General features: G+C 38.3%; 1 non-coding gene across 1 annotated transcript; it reads right to left on the reverse strand.

The window, feature by feature from the left end:
• Positions 1 to 6839: 6839 nt before the first annotated feature.
• LOC122280205 lies at positions 6840 to 6947 on the reverse strand. Its single transcript, XR_006229791.1, has one exon. It is a non-coding gene; the product is annotated as a small nucleolar RNA R71 (small nucleolar RNA).
• Between the last annotated feature and the right edge of the window lie 1960 nt (positions 6948 to 8907).

Consider the following 8907-nt stretch of genomic DNA (forward strand, 5'->3'; position numbering starts at 1 on the left):
TGGTAAGAAGAGGAAACTGGATTCGAGGTATGTCGGCCCTTTTCAGATTTTGGAGAAGGTAGGGTCTGTCGCCTATAGAGTTGCTTTGCCAGAATATTTTGGGGATATTCATGATGTCTTCCACGTATCATCCTTGAAGAAGAGCTTTGGACAACAAGAGCCGCCCTTTGTCGACCCAGAGAGTATTCAGTTGCAACCGGATCTTACTTATGAGGTTGTTCCGTCGCAGATCATGGATTGGAAGGAGCAACAGTTGAGGTCCAAGATGATACCTTTGGTTAAGGTGGCATGAGGAGATCCATTAGCTCAAGATTTCTCTTGGGAGAGAGTAGCTGACATGAGGGAGTAGTACCCATACTTGTTTGAGTAAAAGATGGTATGTCTCTTAATCTTGGTCACAGGTGGTTTTATGTGGAATTATGTGGCTTGTTTCAAGTTGGTGTTTGATCTTGCAAATTTCGAGGACGAAATTTATTTTAAGGGGGGAGGATGTGATACCCCGTTTTTACGTGTATTTTCACTGAAGGAATATTTTAATTTAATTAAAATAATAGTTCTTTTATTTTAAATTATCAGATTTTAATTGGATTTTATTTGTTATTTGAGTTTAAATTGCTGTTTAATTTATTTTAGCTTGTTTTTGGATTTAAAATTAAATAGTTAGTTTTTAATAGTTATTTATTATATCTTAGCTTTACGTTATGTTTAAGATATTTTCTTGGTTTTATTGCTTTTAAAGTTATTTTCATTGGATCAGTTGTTGAACCCGAGAGGTGAGGATTGGATCTCATTTCTTTTTCTCCACCTTTTCTTTTTCTCTTTTCCTCTTTTTCCTTTCTCTTTCTTCTCTTTTTCTTTCTTTTTCTTTCTTTTCTTCGGTTGTCTCTTCCTTCCCGTGTGATTTCTTTCTCTCTGTCTCTCCTCTCCCTCGCGCGTCCGTCTAGCCACTCAAACCTGCCGCTCGCCGGCGCCGTGAGCCACACCACCACCACCAATCTCTTCCCCTCCCTCCGGTGAACCACCCCACAAATTTCCACCGCCAACGGAGCCGCCGTTTAGCCAGAATACCTCTTCCAAGCTGAACGGCTTTTGCTCCAATTTGCCGCCGTCACTCCACCTCCGGCCACCACCTCTTCACCACTTCATCATCAACTCCTTGTCGTCCTAACCCACCCATTTCTGGCCTCGATCAATTGCTGGAACAGTCCCCACGAGCTAACTCTCCGATTTGGGTATTTTGGCCTCCTACTGCCGTTTGTGCCGCCACCCACAGCCGACCCTCACTTCCACTAGCTTCATAAACACCTCTAAGCCATTCCCTATCAATCCCGAGCCTTGGTTTGTCCCCGTTCAAAAGTGGGTATTTTACAACCCACGGCCACAGTGTTTTACACTGTTAGGTTGCTTTCTCTTCGCCGTTTGCTGCTCGCCGATCCTTCAAAAATTATCTTATAGCGCTGTAAGTATTTTCCAAACTCTACTTTTAGATTTAAATGTATTTTACTCTTACAATAAATATTTATCTGCTGGTTGGTTAATTCCGGACTGAGTCCGAGGAGTTCGGGGGTTGGATGGATTGAGGACGGAGTGCTTGGTTTTGGTTGTTTGTGATTGGTTGGTTATTTGTGCCATGAGGCGTGCGTTGCATATTGCATACATGTGTATTTTATTTTAATTGAGAAAACCATGTTTTGTTGGTGTAAATGAATTTTCGGGTGTGTGTGTTTCACAAGCCCAAGCCGGGATGAGTTATTATCTCGGTGGAGCTCCTCTGGTCACTCGGGAGTGGATAATACTGAGTGACATCCTCTGAGTTGTCGCAGGGCCACGACTGGATCGCACGATATGGTAACGCTGTCGTGTCGACTCCGTGGTCCCTAGAGTGGCGGGGACTAGAGGATGACCTGGCCAGGTACACGTTGGGCGCGAGTCTGGGCATCGCTCGTTTAGGTGTCATACCTGTGGTGTGGCACAGAGCCAGGGTGTGCGGATGATCCCTAGGGGAGATCATGGTGCATGCATAATTGGATCGTTTTTATGGTTTTCGGATGCGGGCCATTTTCTGGGAAAATGGTGAGGTTTGGTTTTGAGGCTTTTGATCCATTTTCTGGGAAAATGGTGGTTTGGGCCATTATCTAGGATAATGGCGAGGCTTGGTTTTAAGCGATATAGTTTTATGGGACATGTGCATTGGTTTTTCTTTTATGCATGTTGTTTGAGTTTTATATGTTTTTATCTAGTGGTGTTTGGATTTTACTTATCTGCGGTAGCATTTTTGGTTCCATAGATTTGGTGCAGAGTTCGAGGAGGAGGAGGAGGCTAAGCCCGAGGATGCGGCTCCGCCAGAGTTCTGAGTTGGGTTATGCTTTGTTTTTGGCTTTGAAATAATATTTGTGTTTTGTAATGTTTTATTATGTAAGATTTGAACAGCTTTGTATTAAACAAGAAAAATTCTGGTACTTAGTTATATGGCTTTACTACCCGCTGCGTGTTTCTTCGTACACATTTGTTACTTATATACACACTTGGCACACGTCGTTGGGGTGGTGACCCGTGATGTCATCATCCGGACGTCTCGATTTCGTCGTGTCCGTGCGGGGGAATTTAGGGGCGTCATAATACTCCTCACCACCATGAGTACCAAAGTTGCAGGCTTTGAGACTTTCACAGATATGTATGAGCTGATCCTTCCTTTGGAAGGATATTTCAGGAGGTAACTGATAGTCACCGTCATGATTTTGTTTTGCATAATGGGTATCTGTTTCATGGATTACAGTTGTGCATTCCAGATTGTTCATTGAGGCAGCAAATTATCAGTGAGCTTCATAATGAGGGACACTTTGGCCGAGATAAGACATTGGCCCTTATCTCTTCTGACTTTTATTGGCCCAAGTTGACTAGTGATCATTATGTGGACCGTTGTTATGTGTGCCAGCGGTCTAAAGGAGGTCTCACCAATTCGGGCTTGTACACTCCCTTACCTGTTCCTGAAGCTCCTTGGTTCGATGTCAGCATGGATTTTGTATTAGGCTTACCCCGTAACCAAAAGGCCTCAGATTCTATCTTTGTTGTGGTTGACAGGTTTTCCAAGATGGCCCATTTTGTAACTTTCAGGAAAACTATGGATGCTGTCCGGATTGCCCATCTTTATTTCAGGGAGATTGTGAGTTTACAGGATGTTCCTCAATCCATCACTTCAGATCGTGATACCAAGTTCATTAGTCATTTATGGAAGAGCCTGTGGGGGAAATTGGGAACACAGTTGAATTTTAGTAGCACCTACCACCCCCAGACAGATGGCCAAACCGAGGTGGTGAACTGGAGTTTGGGTAACCTTTTGAGGTGTTTGGCAGGAACTAAGCCGAAGCAGTGGGATTTGGCATTGCCTCAAGCATAATTTGCCTACAATAGATCGAAAAACAGAACCACAGGCTTAAGCCCATTTCAGATTGTCTATGGTCAAAACCCATCCGGCCTATTCCATGTATGGGACGTTTCAGTCCTAAAGCAGATGAGATGGCAGAGCATCTTCGGGGTATCCATGAGCAGGTGAAATAGACCATTCATGAGAGCAATGCCAAGTACAAGACTCGGGTTGACAGTCATTGTTGTCAGGTACTTTTTTATGTTGGTGATTTTGTTTGGGCTATATTAACTTGTGATCATTTTCCTGTTGGCGAATATAATAAGTTTAAGGATCGGAAGATTGGACCTTGTGAGGTAGTGTAGAAGATCAATGATAATGCTTACAGGTTGCGCCTTCCCAGTCACTTGAAGACTTCTGATGTCTTTAATGCGAAGCACCTAAGTCCTTGTTTTATGGATTCTGATGACACTACTCTGAACTCGAGGACGAGTTCTTTCCAACCTGGGGTGACTGATGTAAGGGGATCCGAGACAGATGATGCTGAGCTGTTAGATTGCACCTTGATGGCACTGAGATACCATGAGTTGGCAGATCAGCGCAAAGGTGGGAATTGATTGTGATATGTTCCTAATTGGGGCCGTTTTGAGTGCGTTTCAGTCTTTTGGCCATAATTTTGGCTACAAGTGTCGGAATCGTGCATAAGACCCCAATTCAGAAAGCTCTTTTCGGCGCACACGCTGTCCAAATGAGCTTAACTTCATGTGCCCTTTTTTCAACCTCAAATTTTGCTATTTTCTCATCCAGATCACTAGTTTTAGTTATTTTTTACTATTTATGGTAATATTTCATTTGTCGGTTAGGAAATCATTTTAAACCCGATTTGGACTGGATTTTTTGCAGATTGCTTATTTATTTTGAATTTCAATTTGGAGTGATTTTCAGGATTTTGCTATTTTTGGCAAATTTCGGATAAACACGATTTTTGGCTATAAGAGTCTGGCTTGTGGACTGATTTTCAAGATTGCTTGATTTGATAATATTCAGTTAAACCCTAGAGATTTTTCTCTCTATTTTTTTGGGCGATTTTATCCTGTTCTTCCCTATGAATCATCTGCTGGAACTAACCTGGAGGATAATCGCTATTCTGTTCGGCGTCATCTAGTCGAGGGCGTTTGTGTATATGCTCATGTGAGAAACTTCACCAAATCTGCAAACTCTTCTCTTTCTTTGGTCGTGGTTGTGTGTTTAAGTATGTGTTCGTGATATCTTCAGCAAGTTTGAAACTTTCTCTCTTTGGCCGCATGTGTGGTGTAAGGAAAGTGTGTTTAGTTCCTCACCTTACATGGCCTCCTTCTTAGATGGTATCTCTAGCTTGGCATGCACATCGAATGGTGTTTGAATGAAGTGATAGTAGCATGGGTGGTGTTTGGATGGAGATAAAGTGGTGGAAATGGAGAGAAAAATGAAATGGCCGAATGTCTCAAGAGAACTCCACCAAGTGAGGAAAAGACCTTAAGGTTTAAGGTTTTCGGGTCTTCCCCTTATATAGGCATGCGATCCTTCTTGAAAAGCTAAAGTTCCTTTGCATGGATGCCATTTGACTCCTAATGAGTGTACGAAAGTGCACTTTAAATACCCTATTATTGAACTAAAATGTTAAAATATGAATAGAAATCATAAGATTTAATTTTTAATTTTTAATTGAGTTTCTATTTATTTTGGGATACTCCTAAGCAGATTTTTATGTTTAACTTTAGAGTCTATATAAGAGCAAGTGAAGGCTCAGTCAAATTTAAAGGAGGATTTTCAAGTGGGCACGATGTTAGAACAACCTAAGAACTTTCAACGAGTGTAGGACTCTTCAAATAAGGATAATGATGGGGTTTGAGAGCAATTTGAATCAAGAAAAAAAAATCACAAAATAAAACCGCAAGAAGACCAAATCCGAAATTCCCTAGAAGACAGTCTGAACATATTTTGGATTGATGTGATTTGTAATGCATTGGAAATTTATCTTAAAACTTAGGCGATTTTTCAGACGGGAATTAGGAAAATATTAGGGTTTCTTTTCTATCCTATATAAGCATAGCATTGACATGAAATTGAGAGGGAGGAGAGGATAGAAGGCACAATTCTGAAGAGAGGAGAAAAATATTATTTTTATATATTTTTAATTCTTCCAGGGAGAACTAAATCTTGGGTAAAGCCTAGGATGAAGATTGATTAGTGAAAATATTTCGTCTTTTTTTCAATTTGTAAATTAAGTTTTATTGTTTAAGATTTTAGGATTAAATTCCTTTATTTTTTTTTTAGATTTTTATAAGTTTGAGACAATTATATTAAATCTTGCTATGATTTTTTGCAAGCTATAAGATTATGAATATATGATTATGACTTAAATAGTTGTTTTTCATGTCATTGATGTGTCTCTTGTTGCACTATTGTTTGCAAACATAGTGGCGTCTCTAGATCTGATATTTATTTGTATATATGAAAACCATGATTTGTAAAGAGGGGAATAGATTCTATAATTAAATTTAAGAGAGTAAATGAGCATAACGTCATATTTTCCAATTAGGAATTTGGTGCTATAATTCTTAATTGGGTATATAGTTTGGATTGAAAAGTCACAATATTGGATCCGGTTGATTGAAACCCGAAGATTTACTTGCATTTTTATCTGTGCCCTAATCTAATTTTGATTACATGCTTTAGGTAGAATTTACAGATTCTTATTATATTGTCATTTAATATTTTTCTTTAAGCTTGCGTCTTGTAGTATTTCTTTTGACTCCCTTTGGATCGACACCGTGAACTATACTATACAATTAGGTAATAGTTTGGGTGTAATAAAATTTTGGCGCATTTGCCGAGGAGTATGGTACAATAATCGATACAAGACATATTTATTTTAATAGTTTGTAAAGCAGGTAAATTTGTTACCTCTTTTAGCTTGCTGCATTATTTTTTTTCTTTTTATTTTTGTAGTAACTTTTTTAGTTTTAGTTTTTACCTTGCATGCACAGATTTGACAATCTATTTAGTCCCAAAGAAATGAGTGAAAACAAAGATCAATCCACTAGAACTCTTCAAAATTCCTTCCACCCTACACGCACGACCACACTATCACGCATCATGTTTCCAGCCAACACTTGTCAACTTGATTTTAAAACACGGATGATATAGCTACTTCCCACCTTTCATGGTTTAAAGAATGAAAATCCTTTTTTGCACATCAGGGAATTTGAGGAAGTAGTTATGACTTTCCATAATCATAATAATGCTACAAATGATGTTGTAAGACTTATGTTCTTTCCTTTCTCTATGATGTTGTAAGACTTATGTTCTTTCCTTTCTTTTTGAATGATAGAGCAAAGAGCTGGTTGTACTCACTAAGACCACGATCAATAGGACCATGAAACGAGATGACACATGTATTCTTTAACAAATACTTTTCCCAACATAAGACTTATGCTTTGAAGAGGCAGATCTCCATCTTTGTATAAAAGGATAGTGAGACTTTGTATCAGGCTTGAGAGAGATTTAAGGAGTTGTTGAGTATGTGTCCTCACCATGGGTATGAGAACTGGTGCTTAGTTAATTATTTTTATGAGGAACTTACACCTAGAGAGGGTCAATTCATAGAAATCATGTGCAATAGTGACTTTTTGCAGAAAAATTCAAATGAGTCTATAGAATATCTGAATGACCTTACTAAAAAAGCTCACACTTGGACATGACCTAGTGATATTGATAATACAAATAGGTCATGACTTGCTAGAAATCCAAATTGAAGTAGAATTTACCATCTTAGGGAAGAGGATAAGTTAAAAGCTAAAGTTGATATGCTTACTAGGGAGTTAGAGGTGTCAAAACTTAAGAATTTAAAGCCAACACACATGGCTACTCATGTAGAGTCCTTTGGACCGTGTTTTGTGTGTGGTGGGGTAGATCACTTAGCTTAAGAGTGCCTCCCATTTACTTAAATGAGGGGAATGTATAAGGAACAATGTAATACCTTAGGTGTGTACATGAAGCCTTTTGCATCTTTCTCCAATACCTACAATCTTGGGTGGTGTAATCACCCCAATTTTAGCTAGAAATCTAAAAATAAAAGAACTTACCCTACATCGTATCATGCATCATCTTCTTCTAGGAACTGCTTAGAAGGCACAGGGTAAAACTAATCAAAAGTTTAAGTATTTGATTATGCAGATTGTCGAAGAAAATAAGAAGATAAAGAGTCATGTATCCAAGATAATGAGCTCCTTGAGTGTGAATGAGTGTGGCATATTCCCTTCTCAAGCTCAATCTACACCCCAAGGCCAACATATGGCGCAAAAAGAAATTGAATGATATCAATGCCATTGTGACACGAAATGACAAATTCTTACACATCCCAATAACTGATAAGTCAGAGGATGTTGAAGATGATCAAAGTAATAGTGGTGTCGAGTTGCACAAGGAAGCCGAAGTAATAAAAAGCCCAGTTAAGGTATCATTTCCTCAAGTTTTAAAATTAAATAAGTGAACTTTGGATCCTAGCAATGAAATACTGGAGAACCTCAAGCAGGTAAAAATTAACCTTCCCTTACTACATGTTATTAAACAAGTTCCTACTTATACAAAAGTTCTTAAAGATTTGTGTACAATTAAAAGAAAGTATCATATTAAGAAAACAATATTTCTGACAGAGCAAGTTAGTGCTCTAATTGAATAGCGAATTCCTCCTAAGTACAAGGGATCCGGGTTGTCCAACTATTGCATGTAATATTGTGAATCATGATTTTGACAAGCTTTGCTAGATTTAGGAGTTAGTGTAAATTTGATGTCTTATTCTATTTATTTACAGATAGGATTGGGAGAAATCAAACCAAGTACTATGTTATTACAATTGGCTGATCGTTCAGTCAAAGTACCACTGGGTGTGGTGGACGATGTTTTGGTTCAAATTGAATAATTTTATTATCCAGTTGATTTTTTAATCCTTGACACTATTTCTGTGGTTGACTCTAGTTATAAAATCTCTTTAATTTTAGGTAGACCTTTCATTGCTACTGCTAATACTCTTATTAATTGCAAGAATGGTCTAATAAAACTCTCTTTTGGGAATATAACTCTCAAGGTGAATATTTTCTAAATTGGAAAACATCCAAAATAGGATAATGAGTGCTACCAAATATACATGATTGACGCACTTATAGACAAGGGAGTTCACACAATTCATGATTATGATCCACTTGAATATTTCTTTATTAATTCTGAGTTTGATACTACTAGTGATTCATTTGATATTGTAGATATTTGTGCTATTTTTTATAAAACTTATGATTATGGCACATGGGCTTGGCAACTGAAATTTGAAGAGTTGCCTAAGAAGAGTGAAAAACAGATTCCTTCGAGTATGGAAGCACCAAGAGTGGAATTGAAACCTTTGCCTAAGGCTTTAAAACATGCTTTCCTTGGTCTAAGTGATACTTGTCATGTTATTATCTCAGCATATTGTCTGAATTTCAAGGTGAGTAATTACTTCAAACCTT

Source organism: Carya illinoinensis, chromosome 10 (assembly GCF_018687715.1).
Source record: "Carya illinoinensis cultivar Pawnee chromosome 10, C.illinoinensisPawnee_v1, whole genome shotgun sequence".
NCBI lineage: Eukaryota > Viridiplantae > Streptophyta > Magnoliopsida > Fagales > Juglandaceae > Carya > Carya illinoinensis.